The sequence below is a fragment of the Amblyomma maculatum genome, chromosome 1, assembly GCF_055883805.1.
Source record: "Amblyomma maculatum isolate TAMU_Amacu chromosome 1, ASM5588380v1, whole genome shotgun sequence".
Taxonomy (NCBI): domain Eukaryota; kingdom Metazoa; phylum Arthropoda; class Arachnida; order Ixodida; family Ixodidae; genus Amblyomma; species Amblyomma maculatum.
The window spans coordinates 310,383,680-310,408,081 of record NC_139344.1 but is presented as its reverse complement, the minus strand read 5'-3'; the positions used below and the strand labels follow the sequence as shown (position 1 = coordinate 310,408,081).

The 24,402-nt window shown below is 51.8% G+C and overlaps 1 pseudogene; it reads right to left on the bottom strand.

The window, feature by feature from the left end:
- The window catches only part of LOC146207067 (uncharacterized), a 189,625-nt pseudogene extending 176,852 nt beyond the window's left edge, over window positions 1-12,773 (bottom strand).
- Window positions 12,774-24,402: the final 11,629 nt, after the last annotated feature.

Genomic DNA, 24,402 nt, shown 5'->3' with positions numbered 1-24,402 from the left:
TGGTAGGTGACGTGTCGATGACGAAGGTTGTAGCGGCGTGCATCCGTGCCCTGCTGTTGCTGAATGTGAATGTGGGCAAGTTGACGTGCTTCCTCAGTGCGCTGAGCAATCTGTTCGGCGTCTGGCATGAGTGGATGATCATCTGTGCAGCTCGGAAGCATAGCATCCAACATCGTCTGAACGTCACGTCCGTAGACTAGGCGAAATGATGTAAAATGCGTCGTCTCTTGGGTGGCCGTGTTGTAGGCATATGTGATGTAGGGGAGAATTTCATCCCAGTTTTTGTGCTGCGAGTCTATGTACATTGCGATCATGTCGGCGATGGTTTTGTTGAGTCTCTCCGTGACGCCATTCGTCTGCGGGTGATATGCAGTCATTTTTCAGTGGCTGGTATGATTAAACTCGAGCACGTCGTGCATGAGCTGTGCCGTAAACGCGGTGCCTCGATCGGTTACGACTAGGGACGGTGTGCCATGACGCAACACGATTTGCTGCATAAAGAATTGAGCGATCTCAATTGATGTGCCCCGCTGCACTGCCTTGGTTTCCGCATAACGTGTGAGATAGTCGGTCGCGACTATAATCCATTTATTACCCATCGATGACAGCGGAAATGGGCCCATAGGTCGACGCCGACTTGGTCAAACGGCGTCCGAGGTGGAATAATAGGTTGGAGCAAACCCGTGGGTTTGAGAGGGGGTACCTTGCGACATTGACACTCGCGGCAGCCTCTGACGTAGCGATGGACGGCGTCAGAAAGTTTAGGCCAATAATAGGCTTGACGAACTCGAGCGAGTGTGCGTGCAAAGCCCAAGTGGCCGGAGGTGGGCTCATCGTGGCAAGCAAAAAGGATATCGTCGCGAAGGTCGGCCAGCACGACAAGGAGGTGCGCTCAATCAACAGTGCTGGAGTTTTTCTTGAATAAAACGCCATTCCGAAGACAGAATGCTGACAGGTGCCTTCCAAACTGGCGGGGGACGTCAGCAGCGCGACCCTCCAGATGGTCAATGACAGGTCGAAGGTCTGGGTCAGCTCACTGTCGGGTCATTATGTCTGAAGCATTCAGTAGTCCAAGAAAACCTGTCATCCGTGACGTTATCGACAAATTCGACGGGTGCCCGCGAGAGCGCGTCAGCATCTTTGTGCTTCTGACCAGATTTGTACACAATGGAGTAATCAAATTCTTGAAGGCGAAGGCTCCATCGTGCTAGGCGCCCCAATGGATCACGGAGATTGGCGAGCCAGCACAAAGAATGGTGGTCAGTAACGACTTTAAACGCGTGGCCATAGAGGTAAGGCCTAAATTTCATAGTTGCCCACACAACTGCGAGGCATTCCTTTTCCGTAGTGGAATAATTTGTTTCAGCGCGGGAGAGCGTGCGGCTGGCATACGCAATGACCCTTTCCACGCCAGCTTGGTGTTGAACGAGTACAGCGCCAAGGCCGATGTTGCTGGCGTCGGTGTGGATTTCGGTGGCAGCGTCTTCATGAAAGTGCGCAAGAACAGGGGTAGTTTGCAGTCGTCTGCGTAGTTCCGCAAAAGCTTCCTGTTGCTCAGCGGCCCACACGAACTGTGTATCATCCCGTGTGAGGCGGGTGAGGGGTGCGGCTATCTTGGAAAAATCGACGATGAAGCGGCGGTAGTACGCACACAAGCCCAGGAAACGTTTTAAACTCCTCTTCGTGGTAGGAACGGGAAATTTTGCGACAGCGGCAGTTTTGTCGGGGTCTGGCCTAACGCCTGCAGCACTCACAAGATGACCAAGAAACTTCAACTCTGTAGCCAAAGTGGCACTTCTCAGGCTTGAGCGTCAAGTCAGCTGACCGGAGGGCATCTAATACTGCTCGAATGCGTTCGAGGTGTTCTCCAAAGGTTTCAGAGAACACGAAAATGTCGTCGAGATATAAACAGATTTGCCATTTGAGGCCGGCGAGAACGGTGTCCATCATGCGCTGAAAAGTAGCCGGCGCTCAACATAGGCTGAATGGCAGCATTTTAAACTCATACAGTCCATCTAGGGTAACAAAAGCTGTTTTTCGCGGTCCCGCTCATCGACCTCAATCTGCCAGTACCCGCTCTTCAAGTCAATAAAGGAGAAGTACTGGGCGCGATGAAGCTTGTCGAGCGAATCGTCGATACGGGGCAGCGGGTAGAAGTCTTTTTGTGATGTCGTTCAACTTTTGATAATCAACACAGAAGCGAAGGGTGCCATCCTTTTTTTTTCACAAGCACGACAGGGGACGACCACGGACTGTTGGAGGGTTGGATGACACCATCACGAAGCATCTCCTGAACCTGTGTATGAATCCCTTCACGTTCCGTCGTTGAGATGCGGTACGGCTGCTGGCATATAGGGCGGGCATCGTCGGGAGTAATTATACGGTGCTTCACAAGAGGCGTCTGCCGAATTTTCGATGATGTCGCGAAACAAGCACTGTATTTTAGGAGAGAATGTAGATCGTGCTGCTGTGTTTCCGAGAGATCTGTACTAATATCCAGACAATCAAGGGATGGGTGCACATTTTCAACTTCTACGTCCGCTAAGGCGTCGGCAAATGAGATTGCGGTAGCACGGAAAAGATGGCGGGGCTCGTTCGTGAAGTTAGTCACCAGGAGCTCAGTTCGGCCGTTACGGAGATGGATGAGACTCCGCTCCGAGGTGATGCCGTGGGTGAGCAGAAGGGACTGGTTGCCCTCAGCGACCGCCGTTCCGTCACGCAGTCCATCGCAGTCACAAAAACACTGGAACTTGGCGGAATAGAAACGCTCTCGGCTGAAATTCGAAGAGGGGCGTGGCTTTGGCGGTCTGCGGTGTCAGTATCATCTGCTTTCTCGGTCGAAAAGGTCACGGTACACTTCCGGAGATCGATAATGGCCCCATACTTCCGAAGAAAATCGACACCAAGGATACAGTCGCAGGAGCAGTCAGGTATTACAAGGCAGCTGACAAAAAACGTGGAGTTGCGAATTTGGGCTCTCGCCGTGCACTGACCGCTCGGAGTTACATGGCCGCCAGCGGTTCGAATCTGCGTTCCAGACCATGGCGTCATCACTTTTTTTAGAAGCGCCGCTAGCTTTACGCTTAAAATGGGTATATCCAGCGAGTCTATCTTCACGTGTACGAACTGTCGTCGGGGCCGTCAAGTCGCGGTCGCTCACAGGTGGCGTTGTCGGGGGGTCTTCGTCGCGTCGATTTGAAGCGGCCTCGCCCCCTGAGGTCGCTATCTTTAGTTTTCCAGGCTCGGACTAGACGGCCGTCGCTGCGCCATCCAGGAGGAGCTGGGCTGCGAGGATAGTCGGCGTGGAGACGGATCGTGACTGTCATCTAGAAGTTGGCGCCATGCGCTGCTGGGCTACGTAGTCCTCAATATCCCGGGGTCATTGGCCTAAAGGAGGGCTACGCATGTCGATGGGGAAACCCTTCAGTCCCAGTTGTCGATATGGGCACTGTCGATACAGGTGGCCAGGTTCTCCGCAGTGGAAACCCAACCAATACCGACCAAACCCAATCAGACCCGACCGAACAGAATCAGAGCCGACCAAATCCAACCAGTCGACCAAATCCAACCCGACCAAACCTAACCAGACCCGACAAAACGTAAGCAATCCCGACCAAACCTAACCAGACCCAACCAAACCCAATCAGACCCAACCGAACATGACCAGAGCCGACCAAATCCAACCAGTCGACCAAAACCAAATCCAACCTGATCAAAACCTAACCAGACCCAACTAGGCCGAACCAATAATGACCAAACCTAACCAGACCCAATCAGACCCGACCGAACACAACCAGAGCCGACCAAATCCAACCAGTCGACCAAAACCAAATCCAATCTGATCAAAACCTAACCACTCCCGACTAAGCCTAACCAATGCGACCAAACCTAACTAGACCCAACTAAACCCAACCGAACACAACCAGATCCAACCAAATCCAACCAGTCGACCAAAACCAAATCCAACCCGACCAAACCTAACCACACCAGACTAAACCCAACCAATCCCGACCAAACCCAATCAGACCCGACCAAACAGAACTGAGCTGACTAAACCCAAACAGTCGACCAAAACGAATCCAAACAAACCCACCAGACCAAACCCAACCAATCCCCACCAAACCCAATCAGACACGACCGAACACCAGAGCCGACCAAATCCAACCAGTCGACCAAAACCAAATCCAACCCGATCAAAATCTAACCAGACCTGACTAAGCCTAACCAATCACAACCAAACCTAACCAGACCCGACCAAACCCAATCAGACCCGACCGAACACAACCAGAGCCGACCAAATCTAACCAGTCGACCAAAACCAAATCCAACCCGATCAAAACCTAACCAGACCCGACTAAGCCTAACCAATCCTGACCAAACCTAACCATACCCAAGCGAACCCAATCAGACCCGACCGAACACTACCAGAGCCGACAAAATCCAATCCGACCAAACCCAATTACACCCGACCGAACAGAACCAGAGCTGACTAAACCCAACCAGACCCGACTAAACCTAACCAATCCCGACCAAACCTAATCAGATCCGACCGAACAGAACCAGAGCCGACAAAACCCAACCAGTCGACCAAAACCAAGTCCAACCCAACCAACCTAGCCAGACCCGACTAAACCTAACCAATCCCGACCTAACCTAACCAGACCCAACCAAACCCAATCAGACCCGACCGAACACAACCAGAGCCGAGCAAATCCAACCAGTTGACCAAAACCAAATCCAACCCGACCAAACCTAACCAGACCAGACTATACCTAACCAATCCCGAGCAAACCTAACCAGACCCAACCAAACCCAATCAGGACCGACCGAACCAAATCCTACGCGACCAAACTAATTATTCCAGACCTAACCAAACCTAACCAAATCCAACCCGACCAAACCTAACCAGACCCAACTAAACCTAAACAATCCCAAGCAAGCCTAACCAGACCCGACCAAACCCAATCAGACCCGTCCGAACACGATCAGAGCCGTCCAAATCCAACCCGTCCACCTAACCAGTCCCCACCAAACCTAACCAATCCCGACCAAACCTAACTAGACCCAACCAAACCCAATCAGAGCCGACCGAACACAACCAGAGCCGACCAAATCCAACCCGACCAAACCTAACTAGACCCAACCAAACCCAATCAGAGCCGACCGAACACAACCAGAGCCGACCAAATCAAACCTGATCTAAACCTAACCAGACCAGACTAAGCCTAACTAATCCCGATCAAACCTAACCAGACCCGACCAAACCTAACCAGTCCCTACCAAACCCAACCAGTCCTGACTAAACCCAACCAGTCGACCAAAACCAAATCCAACCCGACCAAACCTAACCTGACCCGACTAAACCTAACCAATCCCGACCAAACCTAACCAGACCCGACCGAACACAACCACAGCTGACCAAACCTAACCAGACCCGACTAAATCTAACCAATCCCAACCAAACCTATCCAGACCCGACCAAACCCAATCAGACCCGACCGAACAGAACCAGAGCCGACCAAATCTAACCAGTCGACCAAAACCAAATCTAACCCGATCAAAACCTAACCAGACCCGACTAAGCCTAACCAATCCTGACCAAACCTAACCATACCCAAGCGAACCCAATCAGACCCGACCGAACACTACCAGAGCCGACTAAATCCAATCCGACCAAACCCAATTACACCCGACCGAACAGAACCAGAGCTGACTAAACCCAACCACACCCGACTAAACCTAACCAATCCCGACCGAACAGAACCAGAGCCGACTAAACCCAACCAGTCGACCAAAACCAAGTCCAACCCAACCAACCTAGCCAGACCCGACTAAACCTAACCAATCCCGACCAAGCCAAACGAGACCCGACCAAACCCAACCAGACTCGACCGAACACAACCAGAGCCGACCAAATTCAACCAGTCGACCAAAATCAAATCCAACCCGATCAAAACTAAACCAGACTCGACTAAGCCTAACCAATCCCGACCTAACCTAACCAGACCCAACCAAACCCAATCAGACCCGACCGAACACAACCAGAGCCGAGCAAATCCAACCAGTCGACCAAAACCAAATCCAACCCGACCAAACCTAACCAGAGCAGACTATACCTAACCAATCCCGAGCAAACCTAACCAGACCCAACCAAACCCAATCAGGACCGACCGAACCAAATCCTACGCGACCAAACTAATTATTCCAGACCCAACTAAACCTAACCAATCCCAAGCAAGCCTAACCAGACCCGACCAAACCCAATCAGACCCGTCCGAACACGATCAGAGCCGTCCAAATCCAGCCCATCCACCTAACCAGTCCCCACCAAACCTAACCAATCCCAACCAAACCTAACCAGACCCGACCAAACCCAATCAGAGCCGACCGAACACAACCAGAGCCGACCAAATCCAACCCGACCAAACCTAACCAGACCCAACCAAACCCAATCAGAGCCGACCGAACACAACCAGAGCCGACCGAACACAACCAGAGCCGACCAAATCCACCCAATCAAAACCTAACCAGACCAGACTAAGCCTAACTAATCCCGATCAAACCTAACCAGACCCGACCAAACCTAACCAGTCCCGACCAAACCCAACCAGTCCTGACTAAACCCAACCAGTCGACCAAAACCAAATCCAAACCGACCAAACCTAACCAGACCCGACTAAACCTAACCAATCCCGACCAAACCTAAACAGACCCGACCGAACACAACCACAGCTGACCAAACCTAACCAGACCCGACTAAATCTAACCAATCCCAACCAAACCTATCCAGACACGACCAAACCCAATCAGACCCGACCGAACAGAACCAGAGCCGACCAAATCCAACCAGTCGATCAAAGCCAAATCCAACCCGACCAAACCTAACCAGACCCGACTATACCTAACCAATCCCGACCAAACCTAACCAGACCCGACCAAACCCAATCAGGCTTGACCAAACACAACCAGAGCCTACCAAACCTAATTAGTCCAGACCTAACCTAACCAAATAAAACCCGGCGAAACCGAAAAAACCTAACCTGACCTGACCAAAACCAAATCCAACCCGACTAAACCTAATCAGTTCCGACTAAACCCAACCAGTCGACCAAAACCAAATCCAATCCAACCAAACCTAATCAGACCCGAGTAAACCTAACCAGACCCGACCAATCCCAATCAGAACCGACCGAACACAACCAGAGCCGGCCAAATCCAACCCGACCAAACCTAACCAGTCCCGACCAAACGGTCCAGACCTAACCTGACCTGACCAAAACCAACCCGACCAAACCTAACCAGACTTGACCAAACGTAACCAGTCCCGACCGAACCCAACCAGTCGACCAAAACCAAATCCAACCCGACCAAACCTAACCAGACCAGACTAAACCCAACCAATCCCGACCAAACCTAACTAGACCCGACCAAACCCAATCACACCCGACCGAACATAACCAGAGCCGACCAAACCAAATCCAACTAGACCTAACCTAACCAATCCTCACCAAACCTAACCAGACCCGACCAAACCCAATCAGACCTGACCAAACACAATTAAAGCCGACCAAACCAAATCCAATCCAATCAATCCTATTTAGTCCAGACCGAACCTAACCTGACCTGCCTAAACCTGACCCTTCCCCTCCAAACCTAACCAGACCAACCTAACCAAACCCGACTAGACTAAAGCTAACCTAACTAAATCCAACCCAGTTAAACGTAACAAAACCTAACCAGACAACCAAACCTAACCTGTCCCGACCAAACCTAACCAGTCCAGACTAAACCCAACCAGTCAACCAAAACCAAATCCAACCCGACCAAACCTTACCAGACCCGAATAAACCTAACCAATCCCGACCGAACCTAACCAGACCCGACCAAACCCAATCAGACCCAACCGAACACAACCAGAGCCGACCAAACCAAATCCAACCCGACCAAACCTAATTAGTCCAGACCAAACCTAACCTGACCTAATCCAAAAACAAGTTATGTCGTGTGTCGTAGAATGTTAAGCATTTACCAAGTACTTGGGATGAAGTTTCTTGTTGAGTGCTCGCGGTGTTATGTATTCTGTCTGCCTTGGGCGTCAAACAAGGCGATGAGGGCCAGTGAGCGGGTCTTGTAGTTGCAGTGCTGGGCTTGCCTTCCACTGGTAGTGAAACATGCGATGATTGACGGAGTCGTCTGGGGAACACAGCTGTTGGAGAGCACGACCGGGGTGCAGGTGAGTCAAGTATTCCCAAGACGTCTTGGGAATACTTGACTGCCGCAGTTTGTTACCACCGAAAATGTTTTCGTGTGGAGCGCAGAAGACTGGCAGTTTGGTTCGTTTCAGACCAGTACGCAGCGGCCGACCGTGTCTTGTAGCAGAAAAGTTGAGAATCAGTTAAACTTCCGGATTGTGCCACAGTTCAAATTGAACGAAGCACCGGGTTGAAGTTCTTATTCACGCTTGGCAGAGTAATGATTTCCAGCAGTTTATTTTAGGTATTAGTTTTTGCACCAATGTGTATAGGTTATTAATTCTGTCATGGAATTGGAAAGCTAACAGTTCGTTCATCGCAGCAAATGATGTGGGTACGGGCATGTAGTAAGCGTAGATGTTGCCGTTAGGTGCATCAAAGAGGGGACTCGTGTTGCAGTACATTTCGATAAAGTCCAACGTTCACATTTCGTGGTTGTGCACTTGAATGGCATATTGCAGGTGCTTGCTGTCTTATGAAGCGCATTTCGAAATCAGATAATCATTTCGGTGTGCACACGAGCAGTGATACGGGTTTCTGCCTGAGCGAGTCGTAAATTGGTTCATTATTTTGTCTTTTGCTGGTAACTCGCGCATACTAACGTATCATTGTGACTTGTGCACTTCTTCGGCCTTCATTGCATGGACTTGTTCGTAACCTTTGACAATATTGCCACGTGCCTAGCGCCACGCGACAGCCGTTTGGCGCAGACGACGAAGCGGTTGTTGGCACGAGCGGCGCGCTGGTGCTGGACTCTGTGATCGGAACGACAAGCCGACCTTCTTTGGTGCTCGGCCAGGCGTACCTTCACGGCTCCCTGTGACTTCAGTCGTGACACTGGTGGAGGTGCCATTGATGATCCCTTCTCCAGCGGACGATCCTACGCGGCCGCCTCTCGTGACCACTCCTGTTCATCGTACCAGCCGACGCCTCAGAGGCTTGCCCCCGAGGCCTTCGCTTTTGACGAAGAGACCCTAGCTGTGGCAACAACACCGCCCGCCCGTACCATGACTGTCTCTTCTACCCCTTCGTCCTGTCTCATCCTTCAGACCCCACGTACCCCTAAACCATTTCACGGTGAGCAGTTTGAAGACGCCGAGGACTGGCTAGCTCACTACGAAAGGGTCGCGACGTTTAACGGCTGGGACGACGCTGCGAAAATGCGGAACGTCTACTTCAGCCTTGAAGATGCCGCTCGGACATGGTTTGAGAATACAGAGGCCACATTCTCTATGTGGCCAGCCTTCCGAAGCCAGCTCCTCGGTACGTACGCCAACTGTGACCGTCGAGAGAATGCAGAGCGTGCCCTGACGTCTCGAGTTCAGCCTCAGAACGAAGGGGTCGCAATGTACGTTGAAGACGTCATGCGCCTTTGCTATCGCGCCGACCCGTCCATGAGTGAGGAGAAGGTGCGGCACCAGATGCACGGCGTCAAAGAGCAGCTTTTTTCCGGCCTCGTGCGGAACCCACCCACCACCTTCACGGCGTTTCTGGCTTAAGCTGTGATCATGGAGAAACTGCTACAGCAGCGATGCAGCCAGTACGCTCGGCCGCTGAGTTCCATCTCCACACTACCGCCGTCTGACCGAACAGACTACAATCCCGGGGCAGATATGAGCTCCCTTCGCGACCTCATTCGCACCGTGGTTCGCGAGGAGCTCCAGCAACTTCATGGATCATTTACTCCTGGCGCGGCTTCTCTGGCCAGCATCATCCGTGAGGAGGTCCAGAACGCACTCACGCCACCGACAAGTACAGTCAATCCACCACCACCCCCGGGCCTCACCCAGCGGATGACTTATGCTGATGTCACACGCCGCCCAGCCCTGCTACCTACCCCTCCGCCTTACACGCTGCCACAGGTCACTGTGCATGCTGTGGAACCGCTGCCCCTTTGGGCAGATCGGCACCAGGCGCCTTGGAAGACTGATCTCTGGCGCGCTCCAGATAACCGCCCTCTCTGCTACCACTGTGGCGAGGCAGGTCACCTCTACCAGCAGTGCCTTTACCGTCAGATGGGCCTTAGAGGATTTTCCCCAACAGCCCTCGTCCACGGCCTGGCCAGCAGCCTCAGGACATCGCCGAGTGCGTCACCCGCCAGCGTAGTCTGCCACATTCTCCTCGTCGCGAATCGCGCTCACCTTCGCCTCGTCGCTCTTCGCCCTCTGGGCCACGGTATACGGCTGGGCGCAATGGTTCCTCGAGCCCTCATCGGGAAAACTAGCTCTGGCGACCTTTGGGGGCGAGGCCGCCGCACACCGATTCGCCGTAAAGCTTCGACCGCCGCACCGTTCAATTTGCCCCGACGTCGAACGCCGAATTCCTATCCAGTTTTTGCCGCACAGACCAGATCGCCCCGACGTCGTCCGCATCGCCGACCAGTTATCACCGCCGTGTCGCTTAAATCGCCCCGACACAGACCACACAACTGCCGCCCAACTTCCGCCGCCGCACCGCTTGCTTCACGCCGACCTGCCGTTGACATTAGATCGCCCCGACGCCGACCACCCAACTGCTGTCCAGCTTCCGCCGCCACACCGCTCACTTCACTCCAAACCGACGTCGACAGGCCCTGGTCTTGGCCGGGTCTCCCTGGACATCCCTGTTATCGTCGACACGAAGGAGGTCAGCGCTTTAGTTGATACGGGAGCCGCTTATGCTATCCTTAGCGGGTGTCTTACAAGGACACTGAAAAAGGTGATGACGCCATGGAACGGACCAGACATATGGACGGCAGGCGGACATGTGGTTGCACCACTGGGTATGTGTACAGCCCGGGTTACGGTGCGAGGCTGCACATTTGTTGCGACTTTTCTTGTTCTACACGAATGCTCTCGTGATGTTATTCTTGGCATCGACTTCCTTCGTGAGCACGGCGCCGCTATAAGATCTACCGAACCGCTTGGCGACGTTTTCCGCCAAACTAAAAGCATGAGTACCGCGGGTCCCACTCCACACTGCGAGTCGCAGATGATAGCCTCACAGTGCCACCACGCGCCAGCATCCTCGCCAGAGTTACTTGTGACGAGCCACATCACGGCCTCCGGGTTGTTGAGCCTAATGTCTCCCTCTCACTCGCCTTAGGAGTTTCTGTGGCAAGAGGTCTTTGTTTCCTTCGTGGAAGAGAGATGGAGGTGCTTGTCACCAATTTCTCCAATGAACATCGACATCTGTTCCGTGGCACTGTCATTGCTTACTTCGACCATCTGCACGAAGTCGCCGAATGTTTTGCTTCAGAGGAAGCTACACCTAGCACTGAACCGGATGATGCTGTACACGCTGTCGACATCAATTCTAGCCTTTCCGTTGAAAAGAGGCAACTCCAAGATCTATTGCTGGAGTTTCGTGTGCTTCACGTCTTCATCTAAAGTGCAGCAAACGTCGGTCATTAAACACCGGATTATCACGCATGAAGGCACTCGACCCATCCATCAGCAGCCCTATCGTGTGTCTCCTCAGGAGAGACGCTATCTAACAGCAAGTCAAGGAGATGCTCGCCGATGGCGTCACTCAACCTTCAAGCAGCCCATGGTCGTCACCTGTAGTCCTCGTTAAAAAGAAAGACGGAACACTTCGCTTCTGCGTTGACTATCGGAAACTTAACAGTATGACAAAGAAGGACGTCTATCCTCTGCCACGGATTGATGACTCTCGACCGACTTCGCCGAGCCAAGTACTTCTCCTCCATTGACATCAGGAGTGGTTATTGGCAAATTGAAGTTAATGAGACGGACCGTGAAAAAACTGCCTTCGTAACACCAGATGGGCTCTATGAATTCCGCGTCCTCCCATTCGGGCTCTGCTGTGCTCCTGCCACCTTCCAGCGGATGATGGACACTGCTCACAGGTCTTAAGTGGCAGACATGCCTTGTTTATCTCGACGACGTGATAATTTTTTCACCGACGTTCACGGAACACCTGCACCGCCTGAGAACTGTTCTCAAAGCCGTCCAATCTGCCAACCTTTCTCTCAAGCCTCAAAAGTGCCACTTCGGCTTCACCGAATTGAAGTTTCTTGGGCACATCGTGAGTGCTGATGGCATCCGAGCTGACCCTGAGAAACTTGCTGCCGTTGCTGCCTTTCCCATCCCCGCCCACAAAAAAGCAGTCCGATGGTTTTTGGGGCTGTGCTCCTATTATCATCGCTTTATCAAAAACTTTCCACAGATGGCCAGGCCTCTTATCCTGACTCAAGATGACGCATCATTTTCCTGGGGCGCCGAGCAGCAGATGGCTTTCGACGAGTTACGACGCCGGCTCCAGTCACCCCCGATCCTGGCACATTTCGACGATGATGCCGACACAGAGTTACACACGGATGCGAGCAACGTCAGCCTTGGTGCCGTTCTAGTTCAGCACTAAGACAGGGTCGAGAAAGTAATTGCCTACGCCAGCCGTGCACTTTCCCGTGCTGAGTGTAACTATTCCACCACTGGAAAAGAATGTTTGGCGGTAGTATGGGCCGCTGCCAAGTTCCGCCCGTACCTTTATGGCCGACTGTTTCGTCTCATCACTGACCATCACTAGTTGTGTTGGCTGAAAAACTTAAAGGATCCTTGTGGTCGCTTAGCATGTTGGGCATTGCGCCTGCAGGAGTTCGATTTCGATGTTATAAGTCTGGCCGGAAGCACACCGATGCTGATAGCCTGTCCCGCGCGCCCATTGGCCCTCCTTCGTCAGGTGCCACCGACGACGATAGCTTCCTCGGAGCAGTCACTACGTCGCCCTTATCGTGTATCGCCGCGAAAACGACAGGCCATTCGCAATCAAGTTGAGGAAATGCTGCGGGATGACGTAATCCAGCCATCAAACAGCCCCTGGGTGTCACCAGTCGTTTCAGTGAAGACGGCACACTTCGCTTCTGCGTTGATTACCGCCGCTTAAATAGCATAACGAAGAAGGATGTCTACCCGCTTCCCCGCATCGACGACACTCGACCGGCTCTGCAATGCAAGGTACTTCTCATCTATGGACCTGAAGAGCGGATATTGGCAAACTGAGGTCGACGAAAGAGATCGCGAGAAGACCGCATTCATCACACCGGACGGCCTTTATGAGTTCAAGGTGATGCCATTTGGCCTCTGCTCCGCACCAGCCACGTTTCAACGAGTAATGGACACAGTCCTGGCAGGGTTGAAGTGGCAAATTTGTTTGGTATATTTGGACGACGTTGTTGTCTTCTCGTCAAACTTTAAAGACCACATAAAACGACTGCAGACAGTGCTGGAAGCCATCAAGTTATCGGGGCTAACGCTAAAAGCAGAGAAGTGTCACTTCGCCTACGAAGAACTGCGGTTCCTAGGTCACATCGTTAGCAAGAGCGGTATTCGCCCAGACCCGGAGAAAACAGCTGCAATCGCACAATTCCTACCGCCTGCCGACAAGAAAGCTGTGCGCCGATTTCTTGGGCAGTGCGCTTAATATTGACGATTTGTCAGAAACGTTTCGCGCATCGCCGAATAGTTGACACAGCTTACAAAGACTGATGTACCTTTCAAATGGAAAGTGTCGCAAGGAGAAGCCTTTGACGAACTCAATCGCCGCCTGCAGTGCCCTCCTGTACTTGGCCACTTTGATGAAAATGCCAAGACCGAAATTCACACTGACGAGAGCAGTGTGGGCCTAGGAGCCGTTCTCGTCCAGAAGAGTGCCGGACTGGAGCAAGTAATCGCATATGCTAGCAGGTCCCTCATAAAAGCCGAAGTCAATTACTCGACAACCAAGAAGGAGTGCCTCACGACCATCTGGGCACTTCTAAGTTTCGTCCATACCTATACGGCCGACCATTCAAGGTGGTAAGCGACCATCACGCGCTCTGCTGGCTGGCTAATTTGAAAGATCCCTCCGGCCACCTTGCCAGATGGAGCCTACGACTTCAAGAATTCGACTTGACTGTAGTCTAAAGTCGGGCCGGAAGCATTCCCATGCAGGCTGCTTATCCCGCGCTCCCGTCGACGCTCCCCCGAAGGACGATGACGATGCCTTTTTGGGACCGGTAAGCGCCAGCAGTTTCGCAGACAACAGCGATCAGACACTGAGCTGAAAGCGCTAGCCGATTACTTAGAAGGAAATACCGCTTCCCCTCCTGGTGTGTTCAGGCGACAATTATCTTCGTTCGCGTTAAGCAATGGCCTCCTAGTGAAGAACTTCGCACCCAACAGGACTGCGCAACTCCTTGTAGTGCCTAAAAACCTCCGGCAGGACATTCTGCAGGCGTTGCATGATGAGCCCACAGCAGGCCATCTCGGATTAGCACAGACGCATCGAATCCAGGAGTAGTACTACTGGCCGCGACTGCCTGCCGAAGTTGCCCACTACGTGAAGACATGTCGTGAGTGCCAACAACGCAAGACCGCCTATCAGACCAGCAGGACTACTAAATCCGATTCCGCCCCCAAACCTGCCCTTTCAACAAATTGCGATGGATCTCCTCGGCCTCTTTCCAGCTTCGTCTATGGGTAACAAGTGGAGTGACCACTGACTACCTTACCCGTTACACCGAAGCAAAAGCACTACCAAATGGTACAGCGGCAGAAGTCGCCAAATTTTTTGTCGAATAAATTCTTTTCCGACACGGCGCCCCAGAAGTGCTCATCACGGACAGGGGAACGGCGTTTACGGCAGAGTTGACGCAAGCCATCTTGGAATACAGTCATACAAGCCATCGATGAACAACTGCGTACCATCCCCAGACCAGTGGCCTTACGGAGCGCCTGAACAAAACGATAGCGGGCAAGATCGCCATGTACGTCGACGCTGAACACAAGGCCTGAGATGCCATCTTGCCGTACGTGATCGCGTATAACACGGCAGTCCAGGAGACGACCAGAGCGACCCCGTTCAAGCTTGTGTACGGCAGGGAGGGCACGACGACACTCGACGCAATGCTGCCGCACGTAACCAACGAGGACAACCTTGACGTCACCGCCTACCTGCAGCGTGCAAAGGAAGCCCGACGACTCGCACGGCTGCATATCAAAGACCAACAGCGCACCGACAGCCGACGATACAATTTATGACAACGCCACGCAGAATACAATCCAGGAGACCAAATGTGGGTTTGGACGCCAATTCGCCGTCGCGGACTAAGTAAAAAGTTGTTGCGTCGATACTTTGGACCGTAAAAAATCATTCGCCGCGTCGGACCACTGGACTATAAAGTCATTCCCGACGGAACGTCAGCATCACAACGGCGATGCGTACACCCAGAAATTGTACATGTACGACTGAAGCCATATTACGCGCGTTAAAAGAATCTGTGGTGTTTAAACTTTGCATTGTTTGTCTAAGCTGCTTTGTTTTGGAACATCGAGGCGATGTTTTTTTTTAAGGGGGGAGTAATGCAGCGAAACCTTCAAAACTGTATTTGTTGTTTTTTTAACAGCCGCCGGCATGAGGCCTTATCACTGATTCTGGCACGCGTATCAATTCCGTATCCCGTGTTTGTTCATGCTCGTTGTCGCGATATGACGAGTTATCATTTTCTTTGCCGCGAAAGATGCGCTGAGATCTGTCTCGAAGATTCCGATCACTTGCGTAGTTTCTAGAATGTTCCAGAGTGCACTAGTACAGTTTGCGACGTCATCTAGATTGTTCTGAGCAGCCTTTAAATTGAGCGTTGACGAGTGTGACGGGCATTCTTTGTTCGACCGACGAGCATGTTGCTATCGCCGCCGCTGAGTTGCTTAGTTCTTTTGCGGGCGCAAGTCGGCCCAATAAAGAGTTCCTTCAGTGCAATCATCAACCCTTCATTTGTGTCATCAACCTTGTCACCACTACGTGACAATATGAAGGTACAAGCTGTCCGACGCATTTAACACGCACGAAACGGGTTTTTTCTAGAACCTGTAGCCCGAACAGACATTGACATTCAAAGGAGAGAGCTGCCACGGCGGCAAGCAGAGCAAAGAGCGCCTCACCAAGCTGTTCTACGCCAATGAAGATGGTTCGGAAAAACTCGCTCCCTTTGTAATTGGAAAATTTGAGAAGCCGCGGTGCTGAAGAATTTGAAGAGGCTGCCGTGCCAATACAATTTCAACCGAAAGGCTTGAATGACTTCTGCTATATTCTCTTCATTACTGCAGCAGCTCGATACGAGGATGGGCACCAGGAACAGGAAGATTCTTCTTGTGCTGGACAATGCGCCGTGCCATCCATTGGACACTGCGCAGTTGAGGAATGCAGAAGTAATGTTCTTGCCGCCAAATTGCACCAGCCAGCTGCAGCCACTTGACGCCGAAATCATCAAGTGCGTGAAGCAGAAGTACCGCAAGTTTGGGGGGCAGCGTTGGCTGGCGGGCATGGAACGGGGACAGGCAGACAGGAAGCTATCTGTCCTGGATGCTATGCACTACATAGATAGTGCTTGGGACGCGATCTCCTCAGACACGATCGCGAATTCCTTTCGGCACTGTGGATTCAAGACATGCGATGCCTCCTCTACCATTGAAGCTGCAGCGTCGGTCGATGAAGAGCCCGAGTTTGGCACTCTACACCTGCCAGTGACCTTTGCTGATTACGTTAGTGCCGACGACGATGACGCTGTATGTAGCGCAGTGTCGCTGGATGAAATCGTCGACAGTGTGTGTGCTGACGCTGCAGGTACCTCCGACGAGGAGGACGTGGATGGCTCTACGAAAGCCAGCGTGTCTGTTCCAACCTACGCAGATGTGTTGCGCAGCGTCGACAACATTCGGCAGTTTTTTTGCGCTCACGACAAAGACGGCGACCTGCTGTCAGATGTCGCAAATCTTGAAAGAAAACTAATGCGTCGTGGCTGGGTAAATGTCCAGAAAAAAATAACGGATTTCTTTTAAAGGTGAGAATAAAGGGTTACTCACAGTTCCTCTAAACAAATGCTCGAGTGCTGACATTTTTAAAATAATTGTTGACATTTTTCGATTATACGACGTCCGGATTATACGACGGTTTTGCGTGGTCCCCTCAAAGTCGTATAATCGAGGTACCACTGTATACAGTAAAGCTCGTTACTTCGGACTTCTAGGGACCGTAAGATATGTCCGAACTATCGAGAGAACAAAAAAAAAGAACATGCACGATTTTATCTCAACATACCTTTATTACTTAAAGTAATCACGGATGCTTGTCTGCTTTCCCGCAGAAACCCGCGCGGATACTATTTTCCTCAGTCCTTCAAGGTGCTCAGCAGCGCGCATGCCATCTGCAGTGCCCCAACAAAATTCCTCTAACAAAGAGGGCCTCTGTTGCTTCCTTCACAGTGCGAGGGGGCCGAGGCTGCTCCTCTCGTAGCCCCTCTTCCTCCTCCGAATCTTCGCCGTGCAGCACGTCCCGGACAATTTCTTCCTCAGTTAGAGAGCCAGCTGTAGCAACGCCGTCATTAATGCTGATGTAATCGGCGAGTGTCACAGCATCCGGCAGCACACCTCCGAAATCTGAGCAGTCAACTGCATTGTCGTCTGGCGACACTTCTGCCACTGTGTCATTGCAGGGCTCAGGCAAAACAAAGCCACTGTATCGAAAACAATTAGCGATGACGTGCGCAGGCGTATTCTTCCAAACGTAGGCAAGAATGTTGACCGCGCTCAGAAGATCCATGTCGTACTGCTTACCGACTTCATTGCACATTAGCATGCGTTTCAGCATGCGCCTGCAGTATTTAGCCTTCACATACTGAATTATACCTTGGTCCATCGGTTGGAGGGCCGATGTGTGCTGGGCGGCAAAAAAACAACTTCAATGTTGTTCAGTCCGGTGGCACTGTTATGTGCACTACAGTTGTCAAGGACAATTAACACCTTGCGGTTCTTCGCGGAACTGTCGGTCTAACTTTTGTATCCAGCCGCGAAAAATTTCCGATGTCATCTAGGCCTTTTTATTAGTCCGGTACTCCACCGGAAGAGCAGGCACGTTCTTAAAGCACCGTGGCTTTTGTGCCTTTCCAATGACGACAAGCGGCAAGCGCTCTGTCCCTGTCATGTTTGCGGCTAAAAGAACGGTGACTCGTTCTTTACTCCCTTTTCCTCCAATGCAGGGATCTCCTTTCATTGTCACAGTCTTGTCAGGCAATGCCTTAAAGAAAAGTGCTGTTTCATCAGCATTAAAAATGTCATTTGGATCATATGCTGCGATATGTTCCACCAGCTGAGCGTTCTTCCAGTGGTTGGCAACATCTTCGTTGACGGCACCTCTTTCGCCGCACACAGTCTTGAAAACGAGACCATGTCTGTCTCTAAAGCGCGCACACCACCCTTCTGACGCTTTGAATCCATCGATATGCATCATCAGTGCAAACCTCTCGGCCTGCGCCATGATGAAGGGTCCACTCAATGGGAGGTTTGCATCACGCGAGTTGACCACCCACCGAAGCAAGGCTTCTTCCAACTCCGGATGAGCTGCTGTTCGCGGACGCTTTCTTGACGCTTGGAACTTCTCGCTTTCGAACGCCTGAAGAATCTGTTCTTCATTTTTTACATATGTGCTTAAAGTACTCCTTTTAACGTCATATTTTTTCATTGCTTCTTGTCGGGAGAGCCCGTTCTTAAGGGCCCGCAAAATTTCCACCTTGGTAGCCAAGTCCTTGGCCTCGTAGCTCTTCGGCCATTTCGCCGGTGTTGCCATCGGGGGCGAGTGCAGTGATACCAGCGCACAACAGAGAAGCAATGAGCCGCACTAAAGCAAGCAGTCTTCAATACAACAGCGTAGCGCACCGACAGCAGCAAAACGACAAAATGGCACCGCCAGTAACGTCGAGTCATGAAAAACAAGAAAAAGCGCCCATCCAGCCACAAGTCGAGTCAAGTTGATTAATTGATGTCCATGGCGATGCTGCTTTTGGGTATCGCTATTGCGCCGCGTTCGTCTTATTTTCGTTTTCGAGCCTCGGTAGCTGCCCGAAGTTGTCCGAATTATCCGTAGTGCGGTCAAATCCGTCCCAATTAACGAGAGTTTCGTCCCATAGACTCCTATACATAATTCTGAGGACCAGGCGCGAAGGTCCAATTATCCGATTTTCCAAATTAACGGGAGTCGAATTAACGAGCTTTCACTGTATTACAATGGTAGATTTGCGTAGAGGCTATTGGCAAGTTGCGGTAGCCGCAGGAAGCCAACACTTGACGGCCTTTTTAACCCACGAAGGGCAGTATGCTTGCGCGTCATGCTATTTGGCTTGAAAAACGCGGCCGCAACTTTCCAGCAAATGATGAATACGCTGCTATCGAGGCATCAGGTCTATGCTGCGGCATACCTTGACGACATCGCTATTTTTTCGGCTTCTTGGCAGGAACACCTGAAGCATTTAAAGACTGTGTTTGGCTTACTCCGCTAGCCTAAGCTCAAGGTCAGCACCGAGAAATGCCAAGTCGCGCAGGCACAGATAAAGTACCCGGGACATGTAGTGGGCGGTGGTACTCGCACCGGATCCCGAAAAACTAGCTGCTCATCAGAATCTCGTGCCACCTACCATGAAAAAGCAGCTGCGGAGCCTACTGGGGCTATGTGGATACTACCGCGAGTATGTACGGAGTCGCTGCACCACTCACGTTAACGAAGCAAGAGGTACCAAACGCGATCCCTTGGACTCTGCAAGCACAGTGAGCTTTCAAGAAATGCAAGATTTCGCTTTGCGAAGCAACAGCGTTAAACACTCCTGGTATGTCTTTACATGTGCCTCATGTATAGCAAATTTTAGGGCACACTGCTGTGCGCAATGAAAGATTTGGCATGCTGTCATGAAGAAATTTCGTATTTTCAGTGCCGTTGTTTTGCATTGGTTTTATTTCCAGACTTCGAGCGTACGGTTTTCCTCAGTGGGGACGCATTTAGGTGCGCTGTAGCCTGGAGAAATGGTCGCCTGAAGAGGAACGTGGCGGCCTGATTTTTTTTGTGTAAATGCCTGGATTCCAAGCTCATTTACCCTCTTAGGAGAGATGTGTAAGGCTGCAGTGAAAAGCGACTCGTGAGTGGAGTCGAGCTGGCAGTCGAACCCCCCACGCGCCGAGGCCAAAGAGCGAGCGGTTTTTTTTTTTATTGTGCTTACTCGGCACGTCTGCATGGGCCCATCAACAACTCGACAACCGCGCAAAGTCTCGAGTCAACTCCCCTCTTGCGGGGCCGAGCTGCCCTCAGCCTGGGGCAGCTCATCACCATTCACATCACAAAACACGGCAGTGGCGGGAACATTCACGCCACTGAGGGGCCATGGCTCAATCATCTTGTTGCTCTTTTCCCCACCCGGAGTTGGGAATGAGAGACAGCGCGTCTGTATTACCATGGCAGGCGCCTTAACAATGTTCAACTACCACATTGTAGCGCTGTAATGCCAGCGCCCATCTTGCCAGTTTTGCCCCATGAGACGTGCTCATCGTCAGATAGGACAGGGGATTGTGGTCAAAAACCACGTTAACCTGAGCTCCAAACACCCAGTGATCAAATTTTTTGAGCAAACAGATGATGGCGAAAGCCTCACGCTCGATTGTTGACCAGCAGGTTTGAGTTGGCGTGAACCGGTGGTTGGCAAAGGCAATTGGTTCCTCTCTGCCAGAATCTCCAATTTGCGCCAAAAAACAGTCTTTAAATGCTTCAGGTGTTCCTGCCAAGAAGCCGAAAAAATAGCAATGTCGTCAAGGTATGCCGCTGCATAGGCCTGATGCCTCGATAGCAGTGTATTTATCATTCGCTGGAAAGTTGCAGCCGCGTTTTTCAAACCAAATGGCATGACGCGCCAAGCATACTGCCCTTCGTGGGTTACAAAGGCCATCAAGTGTTGGCTTCCGGCGGCCACCGGTACTTGCCAATAGCCTTGATGCAAATCTACCATTGTAATATATTTGGCGCGGCCGACCCGCATGATTAACTCCTGCGGGGGTGTCATCGGGAATGCATCAGTGCGCGTGACTGCGTTTAGCGCGCGGTAATCGATACACATACGCACTGAACCGTCCTTTTTCCCTACGCAGACCACGGGATGAGCATAGTCGCTTTCGACCAGATATACGAGGCCGAGGTCTAAACACCCGTTTACCTGCCGGCCCACCTCTTCCCTAAGAAGTTCAGTCACTCGGTAAGGGAAAGCGCGTTTTGGCTGATACCCGTCATGAAGCTCGATTTTGTGCAGTCCTACTTCCGCGGCCCCAGGGGTCTCAGTGAATAGATCAGAATAACCGCCGAATACTCTCACGATTCCAGCGCGCTGCTGGGAGCCCAAATGTGCATTTCTCGCATTCGACCGAAACGAAGCCTGGGTGCGCGAACGAGGGGCGAGGAGTGCACTCGATCTCTGCGAAATCTGTGTCTTCGTCAAAGACTACCCTGACGTGACTAACCCGAGCGTAATAAGGCCAAAGCCTGTTGGCATGCACGAGCGGCGCAGCTCGCGCACCGGTATCACCTCAGTAAGAATTCTGCCTTTCGCGCGCTGTTATCACATAGGAGACGAGCCATTTCGGGGCCAGTTTGCTGCCACGGTCGGTGTCAAAAACGAGAACCTGGTCCTCCACATTAAAACTGTTGCGGGCCTGTCTATTGTATGCTTGAACATAGCTCCCCTAGCGCGCTCGCCGTCAGTCCCGCCGCGGCTATCTCTAGCTGCTCACGTAGCTGTCTAATACCCTCTTTACACGGCCGGCTTAACCACGGTTACGCTTAACCGAGGTTACCGAACTTAACCACGGTTAACCGCCAATCGCGGTTAGCTGTGCTTACACAGCCCGCCGCCGTTCTCGGTTACCGCCGCCATTGCCCATAAAGTAAAAGCGAAGCAACGCGGTAATCTGCGGAACGAAGCAGCATTTACAAATATTTTATTTATAATGTAGTTTCCAGAGTGCCGTCCGGCAAGGCGTCAACAACGCGGTGAAGCCCCGCACGATGGCAGCACCTCATCGATCATCATAAACACCGCCGCGTTCGCCCCTCCTCCCGCAGACCAAACGCGAACGACATGGCGGTTCGCTAGCGCCGACGTCAGAAACAAAGCATGCTAAACTTAATGGCATCTGGAATACTGAGCCGAATATCAGAATTGAATCACTCCTGATCACTGACCAGCGGCAAACTGCTGGCAAGACCGATAACCGCGATACTATCAAGTTTCTGTTAAAGACAGCTGCCGCCGGTACATTGCGCCTCACCGTTCTGCTTATACTAGCTCTGCAATTAATATATCGACAAAGTTTATCATATCGTTATTTTACGGCGGCAGAATAGAATTCACAATAAGGATGTTTCAGGAGTACACCATTTCGACAGCGTTGATCAGTTCCAAAGCGCCGATCGCCACGGCTTTGAAGAGAAATAATGTAGGCCTATCGACGACTAGGGGGTTACGCACCCCGCCGTAGTTGGCCGCGCTCACTTGCTTCACCACCGCGGTAAGTGTAACGTACCTCAGCCTGCTCGCAGCATCCCGCACTGCAAGCGTTGCGAACTTGTGCACTTTCATTAAAGAGCTAAGACCGCGCATTTTTGTGACGTTCCGCGCTCAGCACCAAGCCGCACAAACGACACTGCAAACACAGGACGGGGCGCTTCAGTACGCAGACGCTTGGCTGTAGGCCGTAACCGAAGACGCTGGGCGGCACAGTAGACACCGGCTATTCAATACGGGCAAACGAGTACACTGCTGAAGCAGACACGCTTGTACGCTTCGCGCACTCGAGGTCCGACGAGCAGCCTCCGTCAACAGACGCCGCCATAACCTCGGTTAACGACGCAAACCTAGGTCGCCAAACTCGGTTTGCGATAACCACGGTTAAGGGTGTAACTGTGGTTTGGTCTGCCGTGTAAATGGGCTAACCAAGGTTTCGCGTAACCGCAGTTACGCTAACCGTGGTTAACTCTGCCCGTGTAAAGAGGGTATAAGATATTTTGCGGGCTCTTCTCTTAGCGGCTGGGAGCGGCTGCTCACCTGTCCAGGCACGCTGCAATATGGGCAGTGGCCTCGTGGGGTTCCTGCCATAAAGAAGTTGGAAAGGAGCCACCCCATCGTGTCATGGGGAACTTCCCTATACAGTCGTCAACTGATTTTTCGGACTCCAAAAATTCGGACATACTCAATTATTCGGACTGCTTCGCGGCACCATCACTCTTCCCATAGGCCGTAATGCATAACAAATACCGAAATTTCAGACACTTCGCAACCTCTCATTTGATTTTTCGGACCCTACTCGAGCCAACTCGATCGACAGCAGCTACCCACACCGATGCTGACTGAAGCATGAAGCGCCATTTCCGTTTCCGAATGAGCCTCCTTACCACCCCAAGAGGTGGCGGCAGGAGCGGAGTTTGCTCATCATCGCTTTTGTGTTGCGGCACAATGGCTAGTTTCGGTCTCGCCCATCCAAATCCAGGTCAAATCCAGTAGCCGCTGGCCCGGTCGTCTCTTCTGTCTTCTTTGTGACGGCGTGCGGTGTAGTTAAAGTGTGCAGTGTTCATTTTACTTGTGTTCCTTGTGTGCTGTGTACGCCTAGCAGTGAGACCAACGAAGCACACGGGAATGGCGCCAACATCGGGGCAGTCAGCACCGGAGAATTCAGCTAAGAAGCGCGGAAAATATGCAACGCAATATGGATAACGGCGAAGAAGATCGCCGTGATCCATCAAGTGCAGAATGGCCGCCTGCAGAGCGAAGTTGCCTGGGAGTTCGGCATCTCGAAGCAGACTGTGTCGGACTATATGAAAAACAAAATGAAGATATTGAACGAATCATTGGTCTTCTTCAGTGCTGGAAAGAAAAAATTTCAGAGGGCAGCCACCCGAAGCTCGAAGAAGCACTCCACATGCGGCTGTGTGCGACAGTTGCAGAGGATCCCAGTGTCGGGCGATCTTTTGAAACAAAAGGCGGAGGCCCTCGCACTGCAAATGAACATCGAAGGCTTCAAGTTTAGCGATGGCTGGCTCCGTATTTTTAAGAAGAGGTACGACCTCACTTTCAAGATGCGCGGCGAGAGTGGTGCCGTGGACCAGACTCTTGTAACAAATTACCACTCCGACAGACTGGAGTCGCTGCTGGACAGATTTTCGCCTGATGATTTATTATTTTATTTTATTTAACACATACTGTGGACCAAACATGGTCCAAGCAGGAGCTTGGATTGTGATGAAACATGCCTTTTTTATAAGATGTTACCTGAGAAGACACTGTCCGTGTCTGGCGACCCCTCCCACGGCG